General features: G+C 38.5%; 1 long non-coding RNA gene across 1 annotated transcript in view; it reads left to right on the top strand.

Annotated features, from left to right (window-relative positions):
* Positions 1–17,612: 17,612 nt before the first annotated feature.
* Positions 17,613–23,463, top strand: part of LOC111821599 (uncharacterized) — a 64,811-nt gene continuing 58,960 nt past the window's right edge. Inside the window, exons 1-2 of the long non-coding RNA XR_002824965.1 lie at positions 17,613–17,934; positions 19,150–19,481. This is a non-coding gene — a long non-coding RNA (uncharacterized LOC111821599). The remainder of the gene's footprint in view (positions 17,935–19,149; positions 19,482–23,463) is intronic.

Here is a 23,463-nt window from a genome sequence, read left to right on the forward strand (position 1 = left end):
CCATCCATCCATCCATCCATCCATCCATCCATCCATCCATCCATCCATCCATCTATCCATCCTTCCATCCATCAAACCAATGTACATTTCCATTTAGTTCTGACATTTAGACCCTGTTTCTTGATGACAATTATTTTTTCTTATTACCACTACTACCCTCTGTCCTTTGATATTCAGATCACACCAGTTCAATCAGAATAGCTGTAGGTGAGTCCTAGAGATCAGTATTTCATAAGACTTCCCAGGGAATTTCAATGTAAATCCAAGCTAGAGAACCAGTGGTTTAAACCCTTGCTACTCAAAGAGTGATCTGCAGACCAGCAGCATATGAGTCGTTTTTGGATCTTGTTAAATTTCAGATTTGGATTCATTTGTTCTGGGGCGGGACAGAGATTGGACATTTCTAACAAGCTTATAGGTGATGCCAGGTGAGTCACTGAGACTCCACCTTCAATTTCTACCCCTGGGTCCTGTACTTGGGCTTTGATCCTGCTCAACCTCAGTGTTCTTTAGGGACCCTGGCTGGAGCAAGCCTCCTGCTCTCAGGTTCAAGAATGTCTGCTATGGAAACCCCCCTATCCAACACCAACCCTACCGAGAACTATTCTAGGCATTGGGTGAGACTGTACAGGCTGAGAGGTTTTTGCTCACTCTGGTAGTATTAGAAGCCACTGCAGATTATCCAGTAGGCACATCTCTTTTTTGTGCTCTATGGTTTTTTGTTTTTTGTTTTTTTAAATTGAAGCTGCCACCATGCCAGCCAGACTGTTAACTGCCCTGTCTACTCACTGAGTATCTACTGGTTGTTTTCTGCTAGTGTCAAGCCTGATGATTGCCAGATCTGTGGCTGCCAGTGGAAGGGTCATGAGTGGAAGGAAACTGGTGCCACTATCTTTATTAGCTCTCAGTATCCCAGCCCCTCAGCCCACAATAAATAATTCTCTGCATCGTCCACTTCTTGGGAAGCTCTTGAGACCTCCATCCTCAAATAGGACCACTGTCTGTTGCCCCTTTCAGAGCTATTTCCTTCACTTGGAATGTCCTTCCCTAGCTTCTTCACTTTATGAACATCTTCATCCTCCAAAGTCCAATTTGATGTGATATTCACTCTGCCTCTCTGGCTGACTCCTCTCCACCATGCAAAATTAATCATTCCCTAGAATCTAGGGTTTGGACTTTATGCTATTACTGCAGTACTTACAACATTATATGTTTCTAGACTTAATGGATACTCCAGATTTTCCATGGAAAGTCTTCTGTGGACTCTATGTTACCTGAAGTCACCAAGGGAAAAAAAAAAAAAACCCGTTGCCGTCAAGTCAATCTGGACTCATAGCCACCTTACAGGACAGAGTAGAACTGCCCTATAGTGTTCGCAAGGCTGTAATTTTTACAGAAGCAGACTGTCCCATCTTTCTCCCGAGGAGCGGTTGGTGGGTTTGAACTGCCGACCTTTTGGTTAGCAGCCCAGCACTTAACTACTGTGTCACCAGGCCTCCTTCCCTTAAGTCACAGCTTTGTCTAATTCATTTTTCTATTCTCAGCATCTAGCACAGCTCCTAGCACATTTGTGAAGTTTAGTATAGGTTGTCAAATTGAAGTGTAATTTGATTGCTATTAATGCCTTTGTCAATAGATTCAACTGAAGAAATAATGGCACACACATTCTGGTGGGTACTTTGACAGTGACCTTCATGCCTCTTGATTTCACACTTCCACTTCTAATAATTCATCTAAATAAATAAATACATAATAGAACAGACTATAGAGCAGAGATCCTACCAAAAGTTGCTTTACATTTATGTGCAGAAGAGGCCTTCCCAGTATCTTAGGAGGCAAACTCCACTCTTCAGAAGTAACGTCTCTAGTTGTTCTATGCCTCTTCAGGATAGTCTTAAAGGGTAGAAGTTTAAAGATGATTGAGATATGGGATTGCACTTTGAAGTCAGAAGACTGAGTTTGTTTGGCTAGAGACTCGAATAAGTTTTCTAAAGAAGAGTGGAAGCCCAGGAGGTCAGGTTCCCCAATCCCATGTTGTAAACTGATATAAAAGAGAGAGTGTGGTCTCCATCACTGTCATTCACAACCTTTCACCTGGGTTGGAAAAGCCACTCTTAACGTGTTAAAATAAAACCTCCCACAGCGTACCCACTCACAGCAGAAAGGCCTGTGGGTAACCAAACCCAGAGTTACATCTCCAGTCAAATGAGTCAGTCAAATGAGTCAGTCTCTCTATGCATTTCCACACCAAGGTGCAGAAGAGAGCAGCCGGCTGCAGACCGCTCAAGTCGGTCCAGCGTTTGTACAGCCAGTAAAAGAGTAAAGACAAGGAATTCTCCTTTCTCCAGCAGCACCCTCTGAGGTCGTGCTTGCCTTACTGAGCTGCAATTGCTTCCAAATGCACCTTTAAGCAAAACAGCTGCAATTCCAAAGGATCTGAGTACTAACAAGTCCTTGAATCATCTGATTATGAAACTCATAAAGTGCTGAAGTAGGTAGTGCAGGCACAGGTTTACAACTTCTATTACACAAGTGATGCATGCTCGGTGCAGAAAAATTAACAAAGAAGCAAAAAAATAAAACAAGACAATAAAAGCACCTGAAATAAAACCTCAGTTAACATTTGCAGTATATCCTTCAAAATTATATTATGTGTGCGTATCTATATATATATACACACACATACATATTTCTGTTAAAAAATGAGATCACATTGTAATAGCTTTAAAATCTGCTATTATTTCACACAATAATATATCACGAAAATCATTCCATGACAATATTATTTCATTATATGATTTTTATTGTTTCTTTCTATTTAACACATTTCCTCTTGGTAGACATATAAATTGTTAAAAAGTATTTTATTGTTATAAAAAAGCTATGACACACATTCTCATAGCTACATCTTTACATATGTCCTTGTGTGCCATCTTAAGATACCCAAAAGGTTGGAGGTTCAAGTCCACCCAGAGTTGCCTCGGAAGAAAGACTTGTCGATCTGCTTCTGAAAAATAAACCACTGAAACCCTTATGGAGGACGGTTCTGCTTTGACACACACAATGTTGCCGTGAGTCGGAATCAACTCAACAGCATCTATTACGTATTTATTTATTTAGACGAATTATTAGAAGTGGAACTGCTAAATCAAGTGGCATGAAGGTCACTGTCAAAGTACCCGCCAGAATGTGTGTGCCAATGCCAATTTACTCCCTTCGAGAGTATTTGAGAACCCCTCCATTTCCCAAGAGCCCTGGTGGCACAGTGGTTAAGAGCTCAGGCTGCTAACCAAAAGGTCAGTGATTTGAATCCACTAGCTGCTCCCTGGAAACCCTATGGGGCTGTTTTACTCCATCCTACAGGGTTGCTATGAGCTGGAATCCACTTGATGGCAACAAGTTTGGTTTTCTTTTTTGGTTTTATTTCCTGACATCACTTTCTCAAAGGTTACCATTTAAAAATTAGCAAATTTAAAGTGAGCATGATACTTTAGCTTAGTTTTGGTTGTTTTGATTACTGGTAAGATTATTTTACTTCATTGACTATTTAGATTTCTTTGTGAAGTTTCTGTTTGTAATTTTTTGCCTGTTTGTTGCCTGGAGTATCAAGTTTTTCTTATAGATCTGTAAAAATCATTTGTAGATTACTGCTACTAACCTTTTGAAATATACATCACACATGTTCCTAGCTTATCATTGGCTTTGAGCTTTGTTGGCGGTGTTTCTTGTATTACACCAGGATCGTTGTTTAATGGAGCACATTTATCAGTCTTGTTCCTGTGTTTCTGCCTTCGGTGCTTAGTTTGTATAGCAGGATGCTGATTGAATCTGAAAAATGAATGCTAGAAAAATCGCCATTTTATAAGTAATGCCTTGTTTTGAAAAAATTGCTCCAGTTGACTGATTAGTTACCATATTCATGGTTCATAGTTTATGGCCAGGCACCTCCCATTGGAAGGAAGTGAATTGGCACCTGCAACCAAACGACAGGAAGAGGCCAAGACAAAGATACCAAAAGGAAAACCCCTGAATAAGGTCTGGGCTTACGAATTGTCACATAGCCTAGGGATGTACTGCTGAATGTTTAATAGCTGGCTCTCTGGGGGAAAATGTATGCATATTCTTATGTGCGTAAGTTTATTCTAAGTTTTAGTGATATAATGTTTATGCAGCACACATTTATAAATAAAAATAATAAAGTATACAATACTTTTATTGTAAATTCAATATAGCCAGTTGATTCTCACAGAATATTTTCATTGATTTTTGCTCAACTCTTATCCATAACCAATCTATGGTTGCAACTGAGGAATGAGTATAGTTTCAATATGAATGTTGGTTGATATTTTTATGTAAACAAATAAAACAAAAGTGAAACAACAAACTTTGCTTTGTCAGTGACCAAAGTTACTTATTTGCTGAATCAGATAATAGTTTTCAAATACTAAGGTAATATTTCCTCAATTTTTTTGTGCTAGTCATGATGTAATGACTATAGGAATGGTACAATTGAAATTTAATCTGCATTATTACTATTTTTCCACCACTTTCTTAACCATCAACAAAACAATAAATCAAGCCCTGATTTGTAGAATTTGCTGAATTTTGGGGTGAAAATAGTCTCAATATGGCCAATTTCAAGCTACCAATATGATACCAATAAATGTGGAGTTGAGAAGACATGTAAAGCTCAAGAGCATAATGCGGTCGCCATGAGTAGAACTGACTCATTGGCAACTAGTGGCTAATCAATAGCTTGTAAAATTGCTGATCATTTAACATCTGCTCTCACGGGCTGGTACAATCCAATTCCAACCCTCCTCTGATAGTACTCACATATTCGACTTCAAGATTTTTGTTTCACAAGTTGTACCAGTTTTCCTGAAACCTTCAGAAAAGCCTTATTATTACTGATAGGAGGGCTCTGTGACCAAGCTTGGATTTAAGTGGTAGATTGTGAAATAATTCCATAAAGCTGCTGGTTTTGAGATATCAAGAGGTGACCTGCAGGAGAAGAGAGGAGTAATATGGAGCAAGACCCTATGAGGGGTTGATGATCAGATTTATGAATCATGTAAGTATTCCCAAAGAATTCCCAGAACAACCTATTATGAGCTTGATCTCCCTGCCATCTGACAGCATGTGATGCTCAGGGATCTTCTGCTAATAATTTGTAAGAAAGAAGTATGTATTTTCATGAAGTGAAGTTACTAATTCTTAAATAGCTTTACTGAGGTATAATTGACATACTATAAACTGCACGTTTCAAGTGTACAATTTGCTAAGTTTTGACATACATATATACCCATGAATCTATCACCACAATCAATATAATGAACATCTCCATCATGCCCAGAAGTTTCTTCATGATCTTGGGTAACCCTTCCCTCATGCTTCTTATCACATCACTCTCCCTTTCCCAGGCAACCTTTGATCTGCTTTGTGACAATACAAATTAGTGTACATTTTCTACCCTTTTGCATAAATTAAATCATACAGTTTGTACTCTTTTTCTATCTGCCTTCTTTTACTTAGTGTAATTATTTTGGAGATTCGTCCATGTCGTTACAAGCATGTATCAATAGATTTTTTTTTCTTTTTCTTTTCCTTTCTTTTTTTTTTTGAAATACTATACCATTGTACAGGTATATCACAATTTTTTTCCCCGTTTACCTAATGATGAACATTTGGGTTGTTTCAAATTTTGTCTATTACAAATAAAGCTGATATGAAGATTCATAAACAAGTGTTTGTATGAGCATAGACTTACATTTCCCTTGAGTGAATAAATATCTGGTAGTGGAATATCTAAGCTATGTTACGTGTACATTTAACTTGTAAGAAATTACTAACCTATTTGTCAAAGAAGTTTTACCATTTTACACTCCTACCAGTGAAATATGAGAATTCCGATTATGCCACATCTTTGTCAACACTTAGTATGTTCAATCTTTTTAATTTTAGCCATTCTGTTGGGCGTGCAGTGATGTTGCCTTTTAGTTTGAGTCTGCATTTTTCTATGTCTACTAAGATTGGCATTCTTTCCTGTGCTTATTTGCCATCCATGTATCATCTTTAATGAGTTTTTGGTCAAATATTTTGCCCATTTTCTTGTGTTGTTCGTTGACATAATTTTTTCTTTTTTTACTTTAAGAGTATATATTCTAGATAGACACAGTTTTTTATCAAATAAGTGAATTGAAAATATTTTCTCCTCGTCTTTTTCTTGTCTTTTTATTCTGTTACCAGTGTGTTTTCAGTCACCTCAAATGTATGCATAAACTGAACAATGAATAAGGAAGACTGAAGAAGAATTGATGCCTTTGAGTTGTAGTGTTGGTAACGAATATTGAATATGCCATGGACTGCCAAAAGAATGAACAAATATGTCTTGGAAGAAGTACAGCCAGAACGCTTCTTAGAAGCGAGGATGATGAGACTACCTCACATATTTTGGACATATCGTCAGGAGAGACTAGTCCCTGGAGTAGATCATCATGCTTGGTAAGGTAGAGGGCCAGCGAAGGAGACGAAGATCCTCAATGAGATGGATTGACACAGTGGCTCAAGCATAACCACGATCATGAGGATGGCATAGGACTGGGCAGTGTTTCGTTCTGTTGTACATAGGGTCACTATGAGTCGGGACCGACTCGACAGCACCTAACGACAACAACAAAAATGTCTTTCAGAGAGTAGAACTTTTTTCTTCTATGGCTCGTGCTTTTGGTGATAAAACTAAGAAATCTGTGCTTAACCCAAGGTCAGAAATAATTTCTCCTATGTGTTCTTCCAGAAATGTTAGAGGTTTAAGTTTTACATTTAAGTTAATGATCTATTTCAAGTTAATTTTTGTGTATGGTGTGAGGTATGGATCCAAGTTATTTTTCTTGCACATGGATATTCAATTTTTCCAGCATTATTTCTTTAAAAGACTGTCTTTCATCACTAAATTTCCTTTACACATTTGTCGAAAATAAGCTGCCTGTATGGGTCTGTTTCTAGAATCTGTATTTTGTTCCCTTGATCTACAAGAGTCTGACTCTAGGCCAAAATCCTAGGTATAACCATTCAGGCCCAACCATACCTATTGCCATCGAGTCAATTCCAACTCAAAGTGACCCTATAGTACAGAGTAGAACTGCCCCATAGGGTTTCCAAGGAGTGGCTGGTGGACTCGAACTGCAGACCTTTTGGTTAACAGCTGAATGCTTAATCACTGTGCCACCAGGACTCCTTGGCCCAACCATAGGCACTTATAAGGCTTTGCCTGGTGGGCCTCAGGAGGAAAGCTGCCCTTCCCAAAGTCAGTGTATTGGAGTCTCTGGAAGAAGCTGCAGTCAAGAACCCAGTCTTTCCCCAAACTGGCCATATTCATGTACATATGTGCATTCCTAGTCCAGATGCCGCCAGTGGGAGGCCCCCTCACTGAGGCCTTGCTAAGGCATCTCTGCTGAGGTTTCTTCTTTGACGTGCCTCATCTGAAGCTCTTTACCCCACTCTCACTCAGTATTTTTCCACTTCTAGACTTTCTCCTTCCTGCTTTCTTTGCATCTATTGAGATGCTCATTTTGGTTTTTCTCTTTTAGTTTGTATTCACTAACGGTGAATTGTGTCAATTGATACTTGAATAATAAACCACTCTTACACTACCGGCAAAAGCCTCCTTGGTCACAGGATGTATTCCTTTTTATATATTGTTGGATTTGCTTTGCTAAAATATTGTTTAGAATTTTGTATCTATATTTATGGGAGAATATTGACCTGTAGTTTTCTTTCTTGTAATGTCTTTGTCTGGTTTTGTGATCAGAATAATGCTTACCTTGTAAAATGAATTCAAAAGTAGTCCCTCTTTTTCAATTTTGTGGAAGAGTTTGCGTAGAATTAGTATTATATATTTCTTACATGTTTGATAGGATTCAATGAAGCCACCTGGGTCTAGTTTTTTTGTTTGTTTTTTGTGTGTGGGAAATTTTTTTTTAAATTGTGCTTTAGGTGAAAGTTTACAGCTCAAGTTAATTTCTTGTACAAAAATTTATACACATATTGTTTTATGGCACTAGTTGCAATCTCTATAATGTGACAGCATACTCCCCCTTTCCACCCCATGGTTTCCCGTGTCCATTCAACCAGCTCCTATCCCTTCCTGCCTTTTCACCCTGCCTCCAGACAAGAGCTGCCCTTTTGGTCTTGTGTATCTGCTTAAACTATGAAGCACACTCTTCACGAGTATTATTTTATGTTTTATAGACCAGTCTAATCTTTTTCTGAAGTGTGGACTTCAGGAAGGGTTTTAGTTCTGGGTTAACAGAGCATGCAGGAGCCATGGCTTCAGGGGTTCCTCCAGCCTCAGACCATTAAGTCTGGTCTTTTCACCAGAAATTGAGTTCTGCTCCACACTTTTCTCCTGCTCCATGAGGAACTCTCTGTTGTGTTCACTGTCAGGGCAGTCATTGGTGGTAGCCGGGCACCATCTAGTTCTTCTGGTCTCAGGCTGATGGAGTGTCTGGTTTATGTGGTCCTTTCTGTCTTTTGGGCTAATATTGTCCTTGTGTCTTTGGTGTTCTTCATTCTCCTTTGTTCCAGGTGGGTTGGGACCAATGGATTCTTCTTAGGTGGTCACTAGCAAGCTTTTAAAAGCTACTCACCAAAGTGGGATGTAGAACATTTCCTTAATAAACTTTGTTATGCCAATTGACCTAGATGTCCCCTGAAACCATGGTCCCCAGACCCCAGTCCCAGTTACTCTGTCCCTCAAAGAGTTTGGTTGTGTTCAGGAAACTTCTTAGCTTTGACTTTGTTCCAGTTGTGCTGACTTCCCCTGTACTGTGTGTCGCCCTTCCCGTCAACTAAGATGATTCTTGTCTGCTATCTAGCTAGTGAATTCCCTTCTCCCTCCCTCCCCACCCTCGTAACCATGAAAGAATATTTTCTTCTGTGTTTAAACCTTTTCTTGAGTCTTGTAATAGTGGTCTCATACAATATTTGTCCTTTTGTGACTGACTAATTTCACTCAGCATAATGCCTTCCAGATGCATCCATGTTGTGAGATGTTTCATGGATTCACCATTGTTCTTTATAGGTGCTTAGTATTCCATTGTGTGTATGTACCATAATTTGTTTATCCATTTGTTGATGGGCACCTAGGTTATTTCCATCTTTTTGCTATTTTGAGCATGCTGCAATGAACACGGGCGTGCGTATATCTATTAGTGTGATGGTTTTTACTTCTCTAGGATATATTCCAAGGAGTGAGATTGCTGGAACATATGGTACTTCTATTTCTAGGTTTTTGAGGAATCACCAAATCAATTTTCAAAGTGGTTGTACCATTTTATATGTGGAAATGTTTTTCACTAGAAATTCAGACTCTCTCTCTATATATAAACTTCTACATTTTAAAATTATTTTTGCTTAAGCACTTCATTGTAACTTAAAGAGATTTAAGTAAGATGAAAGTCCTTGTATTTACCATGTTTTAATGCTCTTCATTCCTTTACACAGATCCACAGTTTCATTTGGTATCATTTTCCTTTCACATTTCTTGTGGTGCAGGTCTCTGGTTATGAATGCTTTCAGACTCTGTATATGTGAAAAGTATTTTATTTCACTTTCTTTTCCAAAAGGTATTTTCTCTGGGTAAAGAATTTTGAGTTGGCAGTGATTTTTTGTTTTTGTTTTCTTTCTTTCATTACTTTAAGAATGCTGTGCCAGTCTTCTAACTTGCATTGATTCTGATAAGAAATCTTTTGTCATCCTTATCTTCATTCCTCTTTATGTAATGAGTCTTTTTATTCTGCCTTGGTGCAGTTTTCTTCATATTTCTTGTACGTTGGGTTCATTGAGTTTCTTGAATCCTTTGGGATTTTTTTTTTTTTTTGGGTATTTTTCCACTCTGTGTTTCATTTTGCACAGTGTTTGTTGCTATTTCTTCAAGTTCACTAATTTTTTTTCCTGAAATGTCTAATCAATTGTTAATCCCATTCAGTGTAGTTTTCTTTTCAGATATTATACTTTTTATCTCTGAAGTTCAGTTTGGGTCATTTTTATATCATCCATGTCTCTGGTGAATATGCTCTGCCTTTCCCAAATTTTAGCATTAGTGATGCTAAAATTAGAAAAAGTGCCACTAAGTTCATAAGATGAACTTAGTTGTAGTGAGGCCCTGAGTTCATTCATCTCTCCTCAGTTTGGATAAGGAAAGATTAAGATTAAGGAAATGGAATGAACTTGGCAGACCTTAATCTGGGCTATTCTGCTAATGACCCATAGATTATATAATATCTAATCCTATCTAATATCTAACCCTTTGGTATATTTACTGATGGTGAAACACTCTGCACAGACGTTCTTGTCCCCATAGAGCCTGATCATACCCCTGTAGTTGGGATTAGTTATTTATTTAAAAAAATAGCTATAAAGCCTGGATGAGGTCACTTATCAGGCAAAAATTTAAAGCTTTGTCGACAGATTTTAGACTGGAGTAAGAAAATTAAAAACCACCTCTTTGCCTGGATAAAGTCTCCCTTTTGACCTGGGTCTATAAAAATGGAGTTGACCAAAAAAAAAAGGATAGTTTTGTGTATGGGAAAAAAAAAAACCATATATATATATATGCTCTGTCTTTCCTCTAGCTTCTAGAACATATGGGTCAAAGTCATAATAATGTTTTAATATTTTTGTCTGATAATTCTTTCATCTGTGCCATTTATTGGTCAGTTTTGATCGATTGACTTTTCTCCTCAGTATGGGTTGCTTTCTCCTTCTTCTTTGCTTGCCTGATAAATCTTTATTGTAAATTTTACCTTTTTGGGTACTGGATAGTTTTACATTCCTATAAATATTCTTGAGCTTTGTTCTGGTGTGCAGTTAAGTTACTGGGAAATAGTTTCATCCACTTTGGTCATACTTTTGACAGAGCATTTAGTCTAAAGTTGATTTTTGCTCACTGCAAAGGCAGGACCCTTCTTAGCATTCTGATATTCTGCCCCACCCCCGAATCATAAGGATTTCTATTTTGCTGGTTTGGAACAGGCAGTATTCCTCACTCAGTGTGGGCTCCAATTACTTTTTCCTGTAATACTTTCAGATGTTTTCCCCTCTGGCTTCAGGAAATTTCCTCACACGCATGTGCTAACCAGTACTCTGGTGAATACTGTAGGATAACCTCTGTACTTTTCCAAAGTTCTCTTTTCATTCAGCCCTCTCCTCTCTTATTCTCTGTTCTATGAACTCTAGCTTCCTTGGCTTCCCAGATCCCCAGCTCTATCTATGCAATTTTTGAACTCCACTTTGGAAACTCTGTTAAGGCAGTAAGCTGGGGTAATTATAGGTCTCACCTTATGTATTTCCTGTCTCTCAAGAATCACTGTTGGTCATTGCCTGGTGTCCAGTGTCTTAAGTGTCACTACTTTATGTATTTTGTCAGATTTTTTTGTTGTTTCAGGTTGTATGGTAAAATGGAGGAAATCCAGGCCGTTACTGCATTTTGATCAGAAGGAAAATTCCAGAAAATATTCATTTTAATGTCATGTAATATATCAATATGCTTCTTACAGTTCATAGTTTTTGTCTTATTTATCTTTCTCTATTTTCTTCTACAGGTTTTAAACTTAAGCCATTAACATTTAAGTTTTTAATCAGTTTAGATAAAAGTTTGCATATGACATGAAATAGAGACTTAAATGCATGGATTTATTTCTCTCATAGTAAATTTGAATTTTTCATTGCCATCTATTCAGTGGAGCCTAATTTCCTCACTGATATGCATAGATAGCTCTGTCATACATCAAGTTCTAATACATGAAAATATCTGGTTTCAGGCTTTTTATGTTGCTCCATTGGTCTATTTTTCTATTATTGATATTCTTTTGCATATATTAAGTATTTAAGTTTAAAATCATAAAGAAGAGTAATACATTTAGTGTGATACAATTCTTGGAATTTTCATAGGATTTATATAGCAAGAAAAATAAATCCAGTATTACTTATATCACATTTCCCAGTGGTATCCATCCTTCTTGTAAATTTTTTTTCTGAAAATCTTGAGTTCACTACTCTTCCTAGTAAAATCCTTAAGGGAAGGGTTGAGGGAGGTGTTTGTTGAGCTCTCCCTTGGTCAACTTCCTCTAAATTTTCCTATCTAATAGGTCTTAATTACTCCCAAAAAAGCCCAGCACACCCAACATACTTTTCAATTACCAACACCTTCCATACATCTCCAAAGTCTGGAGCTATTGCTCTTATTCCACTTTACATTGCCAGTCTGATTTTCAGTCAAGAACTTATTTTTATCTCCTTCCTTTATTTTTCAGAAGGATGACACAGTTGGCTTCTTTTAATTTTTATTGGGAAATATTTCAAGTGCACAGAGAAGTATAGAGAGTAGTATAAGAAATACCAATATGCCTGCTATCCAGAACTCAAGAATGTTAAGGTTTTGTAATATTCGTTTCAGATATCTTTCACTCTGATTTTTATTTAAAAGTGAACTAATACGGATCCATTTAAAGTCACTCTTTCTCTCCTTCCCTCTGTGGAAAAAACCACTGTCCTGACTTCAGTATGTATCTTTCAGTCTGTACCTCCTATCTTACTAAATATGTGCTTCCTTAGTTATTTTAGCTTTGTCTTATGTGTTTAAAAATTATATAAATGGTATCCTCCTGTATGAATCATTCAGTAACTTACTTTTTACACTAAACTTTCAGTGTAGAAATCCATCCATGTTGATGTTGTTATACCTAGATGTTTCATTTTAAAAACTGTATAACCTTTCATCATGCTGCCAGATATTTAGGTAACTCTGAGGAGCCCTCGTGGGGCAGTGGTTAAGAGCTCAGCTGCTAACCACAAGGTTGGCAGTTCGAATTCACACTTTCCTCCTTGGAAACCCTCTGAGGGCAGTTCTATTCTGTCCTATAGGGTTGCTATGAGTGGGAATTGACTTGATGGCAGTTGTTTGTTGTTTGTTCTGTAATTTTATTCATTTCTTCCTTTTGTTAAAATGGGTAATACCCGTTTATCTCATTTCCACTACTCAAAAGCAGATTTGGTATTGCTAAGTCATTGCAGGATGTCCAGGATATAATAGGCAATCATACTGCATATTATTCAAGAAATGAATTTATTTCATCTTCCTTCCTCTCTTTCTTTTCCTTCTTTCCTCCTTCCTTCCCTCTCTCCCATTGTTTGTTTATCGATGACATCCAATACCTGTTCTCTGTTTATATTTCCACACTTGTTTTCTCCTACTTTCCACATGTATAAAACCAAAACCAAACCCGTTGCCGTTGAGTAGATTCCTACTCAGAGTGACCCCACGGGACAGAGCAGAACTGCCCCATAGAGTTTCCAGGGAGCAACGGGTGGGTTCAAACTGCTGACCTTTTGGTTAGCAGCCAAGCTCTTAACTACTGCGTCACCAGGGCTGCCCTGCATGTGCACTATGTTGGAAATTCCTGAACTAGTCTCACCTTTCTCCAAATCTGTTTTGAGCTTGTATACTCAGGGTTTTGCTCTTGATTTTCCTTCCCTGTAGAATAATCTTTTTCCATGTCTGCTTGTCCACGCTCTCTGTGTTCCTCAAGGGCTAGTTAAAATGTCACTCTCCATCAAACCTTAAATCGAGTGAGCTACAAAAGCTCTCCTCTGTATTCACTGCAGTTCCATATCACAAAGTGCAAACAGAATTATTTCTGGATTTGAAGCTCCATGCTGTTTCTAGCTATCGTTGCAAATTTGATCAACGTAATAACATTCAGACTCCAATATCTCACCTATAAATGGGAAAAAAATAATGCTTATATCACAAGGTGATTGTGTTGTGTCAAATTATCTAATAAATGTAAAGCATTCAGCACATAGCAGGTGTTTATTTATTTTCTCTTACTTTTCTGTCCTGAGAAGGTAACACTACTGGCACTCATTGTTTGCCCTTTTCTTATAGAAATCATGTCATTTGCCTTTCAATGATATTTACGCATAGTATTATCTCCTCAGTCATATGTCTTAAACCAAAACTAAACCCGTTGCCTTCGAGTCGATTCTGACTCATAGCAACCCTATAGGACAAAGTAGAACTGCCCCATAGAGTTTCCAAGGAGCGTCTGGTGGATTCGAACTGCTGACCTTTTGGCTAGCCGCTGTAACTGTTAACCACTACACCACCAGGGTTTCCTTATATGTCCTAGAAATCATAAATTCAAATAATGTTTCCCTATACACCATCACCCCTTATGCATTCTGGCAAAAGCAGATAGTTAATCAGATTGTGATTTTAAATAGTATCTGATAAGTCACTTCTGATGTATCCTCTTGAAAGTTCCCACTAATATACAAACATACCAAAGAAAAAACTCAGAATTTCCAGAGAGAATATAGTCTTTTTTGTTTGTTTTACAAGAATACAGGATAAAGTTTTCTATTGGACAGCTCATAAAATATAGTTAGAAAATACAATTGTGGGTCATCGGCGTCATACTGTTAGAAACCAGACATGCTCGCCACCTGTTTAGAAATGCAAAGTAAGCCTTAGTCAGAAAACAATTGTTTCTCCATGAGCTTCCAGCTGCTGGGATACTATTCCTTACGTTCCACATTGCCCACCCATCTTTATGCCTTTGTTATCATTTTCTTCCAGAAAACTGTAATTTCCAGAAAATGACTGGTCAAAAACTAGTGAGGAGCACAGGGATCATACAAGATGCGTTATAAAAGACGTAGCCCTCACAAGTCAACATCTGAATATTCTGCACATTACTGAGGATTGTAACTTAGTCATAGTCCCCATTTGTTTAGGGTTTGGGGGGAGAAGTTGACCTTGCCTCAACTCGACAGAGCTACACTATTACTTTAGCAACTGTTCTGGGCAGTGGGCACATCCAATTGCCTTCTAGCTGCAGATCTGTAAGAATTAACCTCCAAATGGACAGAGAGAGGAGTTGAGGACAATATGAAAGAAAATTTTAAAAGTCAATATGGCATGATTCTCATCTCTTATCTCCAACAGGAGAGATAAACATGCAAGCATGTTTGGGTCAAACAAAAAAACAAACCTGTTGCCATCGAGTCGATTGTGACTCATAGAGACCATATAGGACAGAGTAGAACTGCCCCATAGAGTTTCCAAGGAGCACCTGGTGGATTCGAACTGCTGACCTTTTGGTTAGCAGCCATAGTACTAAACCACTATGCAACCAGAGCTCCATACATTGTGTAATGGACCTCTATATTAGGTATTGTGGAAGGAGTGATCAAGTGACCATGTAGATGAGAGGCAGGGAAGACTTCTCTGAACTGGTGATCTATGACATCTTCTCGGTCCTTAAAATGAGTAAAATCTTCTACTGATTTACAAGTAGAAGAAGAGTATTATAGGAAACAACATATGCAAATACATGAAGTAGTGAAAAGGCATGCCCCATTCAGAAATCAATTTTAGTTTTGTTTATTTGAAGTTCAAGGCACAAGGTGTAAAGTAGCAAGAGATGAACGTGGAGATGCAGATAAGGGCCAGATCAAGGAAAGCCTTAGATGCTTTTCAAAGTTATTTGCACTTTGTTTTACGAATACTGATTACTCACTCACAAAATTGGGAGCAGGGAAGCAATATGAATGCAGGAAGCACTCTGGAGACTCTGTGGAAGGGTGTGATTTGGGATAGTTAGAGCATCTGAAATAGTTCTGATGAAATAAAATGTTGCCCATGGGGATGGAGAGGTTGAGACATGTAGGAGACCTAGCAGGGTACCCTAATATACTCACTTATCTTGAGAAAACACAGAAGGAGAAAGAACAAACAAATAGAATTGCATGTGATGAACATGAAGTAGGAGACATGTTCTTGCTACTTCCCTGCCTAGACTCAGTTCCTAAATGCCCCAGGTTCTATGATCATCTTGCTGGAATGAATGTGAGGCTTCAGCTTAAAGTCTGCAGACACTGGATGCCTAAATGCAAATTAACTACCTTATCTGCTGCTCACTTGAAGAAACAGGGATCTCTTCCAGCTCTAGATGAAAAACTGGATGTACTGGAACTATGCGTGATGGAGAGATAGTAGACTAATCTGCAGTCCTGCGGGACTTAGAAGGATAAGTTTTGACTATAGGGTGGCTGGTGCGAACAGTGAATGCACTGGGCTGCTTACCAAAATGTTGGTGGTGTGAGTCTACCCAGAAGCACCTTGGAAGAAAGATCCGGTGATCTACTTCTGAAACATTGCCCATTGAAAACCCCATGGAGCACTGTTCTACTCTGACCCACATTAGCTCATGATGAGTCAGAGAAAACTTGACGGAGACTGGTTTTGTTTTTACTATGGATGATTTCAGACTTTAGAATTTAATTTCCCCATAAAATGCCCTATATTTGTCCTGAGTAACAGACTGAATGTGGACAGGAAGATGAGTCTTGGGATTTACAAGTTCTGGCTTGGATAATTGGTTAGATGATGGAACAGTTATTAAAGATAAATACATGAAGAGGACAAAGTTTTATTGGGGTATTAGTAAGAAAAGAGAAACAGACTCTGGCAGGAGCTGGGATACCTCTTCCTGGTAACAGGAGTTGGAGGAGCTGCCATTAAAATGACTAAGCTCTAACTATTTACATTTTTTAATTTCTCCGTTCAGATTTCAAGTCCCCCGAAAAGAGAATGTGAATGACGCTGCTTGACCCTGTCAACGTCGTACACTCCAGCAGAAGGAAAGACCACAGGCTAGACCGAAAGACCAAACCTGTTGCTGTCGTGTTGATTCTGACTCATAGTGACCTTCTAGCCAGACAGTCACCCCAATTTTCCTCCACTTCAGGGAAGAGGATAGTTCAATTTGTAGACATATTAAATTTGAGATCCCTACAAGGGAGACCTTCAGGGGGAATGTGGCTATATTGGCTGGAGTTAAGGAAAAATCAGTGCCCAAAATAGAGACATTGGAGTGAGCAATATACAGAAACCATGAGAAGGATGATTTGCGTGCAGACTGAGAAAAGGACTGTAGATAGAATCCTTGAGAATACTTTAAGTTTAAGAAGCAGGTAGAGGAAGAGGAGGAAGGTGCCCAGAGAGACCAAGAACTGTCTGAGGGCTAAAGAACAAAGAGAGTGGGAGGGCTAGCGTGCTTACTGCAATGCAACATTGATCTAGAAATTTCTGTCTCTGAGATAAGTATCTTTCTTCCAAGTTTTATAAGAAAAGAAATACTACAGATGAAGAAACCATCATCTTCTTTCTGGGAAACTTGTATCCAGACAGCAATATTAGACGCATCATTCTCAAGATATTAGCAACGATGGAAAATCCAAGTTTCTGACTTACCAGGTTCTAATTAGCCCCAACCATTCTAATACCATTCTTTTGGGATTTGCTCTTTTTTTTTTTTTTTTCTTTTTTTAATTGTGTTTTAGGTGAAAGTTCACAGCGCAAATTAGTTTCTCATTCCAAAATTTATACACAAATTTTTTTGTGACATTGGTTACAATCCCTGCCGTGTGTCAGCACTCTCCCCCTTTCCCTTTCCACTCCCTGTTCTCCGTGTCCATTTGCCCAGCTTTCCTGTCCCTTCCTGCCTTCTTGTCCTTGCTTTTGGGCAGGTGTTGCCCATTGATGTCGCATACTTGATGGAACTAAAAAGCATGTTCCTCACGTGTGTTATTGTTTGTTTTGTAGGCCTGTCTAATCTTTGGCTGAAAGGTGGACTTCAGGAGTGGCTTCAGTTCTGATTTAGCAGGGTGTCCGGGTGCCATAGTCTTGGAGAGGATTTGCTTTTTGATAAACATTCACAAAGGAAAATCAGAATAAATTTAAAGGACTGATAGGAAAGTGTGGAGCTGAAACGCTTTATCCAAAGAAATGGCAAAGTTCTCTAGCCAGAGAGTAAGAATCTGGACAGTGGCAAACTCTACAGTGAAAACCTTTGAAAATGGATACAGGTGTGGAGGACAATGTCTTAGAATTTAAACATTCCAGGGGTTTATTTTCCTGGGTGGCTTTAGGGGATGAGAGTCAGGTGTCCTAAACCATGAGATTCTGCTGAGTTTTTTAGCATAAGGGAGTGAGTAGTAACAATTGTGACCTAAAGCTTTGTTCTCCTACAGGAAAGTCACAGGCATTTAAGAACTTGATCTTGGTTTTTTGTCACAAATCTGGAAAGAGAGAAAAGTTAAGTTTTAAAGTTCAACCGATACATCATTTTTCATAATAAGTAACTAGCCAGTTGTCTGACCGGATTTAACTACCTTCATGCGTTTGTTCTTCATATAGGATGTATGTGTCAACACAGTCATGTCAGCCGAAGAAAATCTGACACAATCAAAATAGTCATATGGACTAAAAAGGAAACTATAAAAACTTAACCAATCCCAAATCTCAAAACACAGTGTTTATACTAGAAGAAAAAAATAGCAATTTTAGTATTCAGTCTTAAGTTCTAGGTGAATGTAGCATGTGTGAAAAACCTGACTACACCTACAAAGTACTCAGATAAACAGTAATTCTGTGAGAAAACTTGTATTTCTCAGTGTACTTTGTTTTAAGGTCTAAAAATACAGTGAAACTTATTTCGTACATTGTTGGATGGGACTTACCCCTGCCTGTACGCTAGATTTTGTCTCAAAATAACTATAAGGACAGTTGCCATCCAGTGGATTGCGACTCATAGGAACCCTGTAGGACAGAGTAGAGCTGCCCCATAGGGTTTCCAAGGAGCAGCTGGTGGATTCAAACTGTTGACCCTTTGGTCAGCTGAGCTCTTAACCACTGTGCCACCAAGGCTCCAAAATTACTGTAGGAGGTTACGATGTTCTGGAAAATCTACTTTAACCCACAACTTGTAAAATAAATAATACCATATAATGCCATAATGGAGCTCTAACATATTACTTTTGATATATGCTGAAATAAAGGGTTACTGATATTATTCTATTGATACCGAAAGAACTTTTATAAACAATGGAAAACAGTGGGTCTTGAAATCCACTGCTGACTGGATGTTAATATTTTAGGTGCATCTTTACTGATTAAAAATTACGTCTTCTATCAATTGTGAGTTCAATTTTGGGGACCGAACCCCCCAGTAGGACCTTTTAACTTCTTTGTTTTTGTCTACATGCAAATATAAATATTAACTCTGCCCTGTTGTCTTGCAGATACTCTAGACACCCAGTCAAGGACTGAGGAAGGCTCTTGGAAATCCATGCCATCATTAGGAAAAAATGCATTTATATTCATCAAATGGTGGACATGTAATACCTGCTTTGCATGGAATAAAATTCTACAAATAAAGAAAAATGAAGAATAGTTTTGGCTTGTCCAGTGTCACATGACCAGTCAGGAAAAGAGCCAGGACTTCCAACTCCCTGACCAAGTGATATGCTTCCACTGAATCACACTGCTTTGCTCAGTGATTGGCATACGATACAGGCTTACCCACTGAGCAACATGACATAATGGAGGACAGAAGAACAGCCTAGACTTCAAGGTAAAAAATCAAACAAATAAACAAAAAACTGAATTTAATCTTGGCTCTGGCACGTATTAGCTATCGGCTAAGCAAGTTATTTACGTTCTCTGCTATAAATTCTCCAATTTTAAATAATAGTGCTTATAGCACTTCAATAGAGACAAAAGGAGATAATGTATATAGTGTTTTGTACAATGACCAGCCTATTGTAGGCCCTCAGCAAATTCTACTTTTCTGTCTAATATATATATAGTTTAATGGAGCTGTGGTGGCACAATGGTTAAGTGCATATTAGTCAAGACACTTGGCTGCTAATGACAGAAGACCAACACAAATCAAGTAGGGTAAAAAGAAGCACTTATTGCTCACATAATCAATCTGCTGGAAGGGCAGTGTACTCAGAGATGATTAGAAGCAAGGACTTGAGCACTGCCAGGACTCTCCGAATCTCCCCGTCGCTTCTTTTTGATTGCCGCGCTATTCACTCAGATCACATCACCCTTCGCCTTGTTAGATATGTGGCTTATGGCAAATCCCAGTCTCAAACTACCTGCTTTTCCACTATGAACGGAGTGAACCTATTTCTCTGGTCTCAGATTAAAACATCTCCTTCTGATTGGTCATTTCCACTCGTGGGAGAAGGAAAGCAGGATTCCATTACTGCCTCAGCTTGGATCTTATGCTCCCTTACAAAACTTAAAAAAGGAACTCGGGCTCATTAATGAGCAGAGAAGCATCCACTATGAAAGCTTAATCAACCAAGATGTTGGGTGAAATAACAAGGTACCAAAAAGTACATGAGATATGATACCAATTATGTAATCTTTAAAGAGACACAAAATGTTGTTGTTAGGTCCCGTCGTTCCAGCTCATAGCAACGCTATATACAAAAGAACGAAACACTGCCCAGTCCTGTGCCATCCTCACAATCGTCGCTTTGTTTGAGCCCATTGTTGCAGTCACAGTGTCACTCCATCTTGTTGATGGTTTTCCTGTTTTTTGTTGACCTTCTACTTTATAAAGCATGATGACCTTCTCCAGTGACTGGTGCCTCCTGACTACAGGTCCTGAGTACGTGAGATGAAGTCGTGCTATCCTCCCTTCCAAGGAACATTCTGGCTGGGGTATTTAGGGACATAAATACGAAGGAAGAGTATATATAGCAATGTATAGGAATGACACACACCGAATTGAGACAGTAGTATTCTCTGGGAAGGAAGATAAAGTAAGAGAATGGAGTTTAAATGCAGCTCTCAAGTTTTAGTTACCTAGTTAGTTTAGGTAGTTAGTAAGGCAGGAAGGAAGGAAGAAAGGCAGGGAGGAAGGAAGGTAGAAAGGAAGGAAAGATTGAAGGAAGGAAGAAAGGAAGAAAAATGAGAGAGAGACAGAAAAAGAGAGAGAATGATTTGAAAAAACTATAACAAGGGATTTTAACCTAGCCTAAGTCTCAAATTGAAATATTTATACTGGAGGGGAAATATAATTACATCTGTTGAAAAAAAATCATTGTTGTTCTTGTTAGTTGCCATCTAGTTGATTCCAACTCATGGCGACCTCATGTGTGCAGAGTAGAGCTGCTCCATGGGGTTTTCAAGGCTGTGACCTATTGCAAGCAGATTGCCACACCTGTCATCTGATGCACCAACTTCTCATCTAGTAGTCAAGGCTTAATCATTTGTGCCACCCAGGGACTCCAAAAGAAACCATACCCAGAAGCGTTTTCAGAAGTAATGAGGATGAGGGTCTGCTATATTTGCATTCTCGTTCATTTTCTACAAGATGTCGTGTTTTCTTGAATTTAGCTCAGGTGTAGAGTACCTGACTTTACAGTATTACAAACGCTTCTTGATACAGTTGTACTTCTAACTCAACTAAGAAGTTCCTTGTTGTTATTATACAAAGTACTGAATATTGAAACAAAGGCTGATTTGTTGACGATGTTAAAATAATCAGTAATCCCTTAAGATGACAAAAAAAAAAAAAGAAAAAGAAACTCTCTTGGTCATCAATTTGTAAAGAACATACACAAACTTTCTTTGTCAAAAGATCTGGAGCCAGGTAAATATAGGAAAAGATGCAGTTCTCAGATTAAAGTTTTAAAAATCACTGCTGTCTATCAAAGGAGAGAGAAAACAAACAAGGCACTTTCTTTATCAGGAAAAAAACAAAGGGAAGAGGAAGGAGGCTTACCCGTGAGCGATACTTCTACATCTTTTACATGGCTTAACAAAATGTAGAGATGGGATAAGTGGAAAATACGTCTTGGGCTTGCAATTCACATGAAGGAGTTGGTATCCCTCATTTTAAGCAAATCATGGCATGAAAATAAGTAATGAAGGAAAAACTTGTGCTTTTTTTATTTGTTCTATAGAAAGATCCAAAGTAAGATTATTTTTTAAACAGTTTCCTTAGTGCATTGGTCTTTATTTTAAAAACAATTTATTGGTCATTTATTATCTGCCTGGCTCCATGGATATGTGCATATTCCCTGTCCTTAACTTTAATGGCAGAGACAAAGTTAAAATACATGAAACATCAGATCTGAGCTGAGGGTTAAAAATTCTTAGAGCTTATTGTGTGCGGACTCTGTGATTGGGATAGAAAGGGAGGTTGAGAGATCACAGATTAAGGATCCAGAAGGAACAGAGGCATCGTGTGGAATGATCAGGGTAGCTGTTAAAAAAGAAAAAAAAAAACCCATTGCCCTCAAGTCGATTCCGACTCATAGCGAGCCCTATAGGGCAGAGTAGAACTGCCCCATAGTGTTTCCAAGGAGCCGTTGGTGGATTCAAACTGCTGACCTTTTGGTTTGCAGCCAAGCTCTTAACCACTGCACCACCAGGGCTCCGTTGTTCAAAATCCTATTAAAATCTGACTCAATTTACAAGAATTTGATGTACATACATTGTGTTAAACATACTCATTTTGTCTTCTGTATCTTTAAACACAATGAAGAGGTTTGAAAATGTGTTCAAAAGGCCGCTGGTTCCCTTCCATTTGCTTACCACATGCTTTTTGGGGGGCCGGGGGAGGGGTGAGCAGTACACAATTCTTTCGTAAAGAACTTTCTGCCCTTCACAAGGAAATGATTGTTGGTCTGCAGTTTTAATTTTGGAACTACAATTTTGGAGACTCATAACAGATCTTGCCTTGCATTGCATGTCATCCATCTGGACAAGCTTGTCCCTCCTTACGAGCTTCGCTGTGGTGGTCAGGGTTGAAGAGTCTGTCCACTTCTCAGGGTAAGGTTCAAATATGTCTTATTTTTTACTTTCTTAGTCTTCAGAGTCCAGCACAAGTGCCTGGATCATGGTAGGTGCTCTATCAAGTTTGTTGAATTAATTAGTTAATTGATTAATACGTGAAGTAAAAAGAACCAAGAATGATTTTTCAAATCTCCTATTGAAAAAAACTCTTCCTTTGGCATCTATCAGGAACCAATTCAAAAAGGATTTCATTAATGTACTTTACTGCATGGCAAGGCATTTTGTAATGTGATGAGGGGACTTTTGCCTCAAAGACACCTGTCTGAATCCATCCCAAGTAGATAGAGCCTGAAAGTTACCGCTGCCAATCTGAAGGGAGCCGGCAATGGATTAGGGTTTCGATCCCGAGGAACAGGTGTCCTTGTCATAAAATTGATCATAACTGTGAACCAGAGAGGCTAATGAGCCAGTAAATAAAAACTTGGATATAATCTAGATAAATCCTGTGGAGGAAGTTCATGTTCCCAATGTAGCAGCTAAATATGGGACATGAAAGATGCTCAGAGGACTGAAGATATTAGACCCAAGTTTTAGCCCTGATTCTGGCATAACATGCTTTTTCACTTTGACAGAATGTTTTGGGATCATCTTCTACATTTCCTGCCCCAGACCTCAGATTATCCATTCTTTTAGTGGAAATAGTATTTCAGCACCACGCTTTGGGTACTAGCAATGTTCATTGCTCCTTGATTGTGCATTGTTTCTAGGCCTCTTCAATAGAAAGAATGAAGAAA

Source organism: Trichechus manatus, unplaced genomic scaffold (genome assembly GCF_000243295.1).
Source record: "Trichechus manatus latirostris isolate Lorelei unplaced genomic scaffold, TriManLat1.0 scaffold00092, whole genome shotgun sequence".
Classification (NCBI taxonomy): domain Eukaryota; kingdom Metazoa; phylum Chordata; class Mammalia; order Sirenia; family Trichechidae; genus Trichechus; species Trichechus manatus.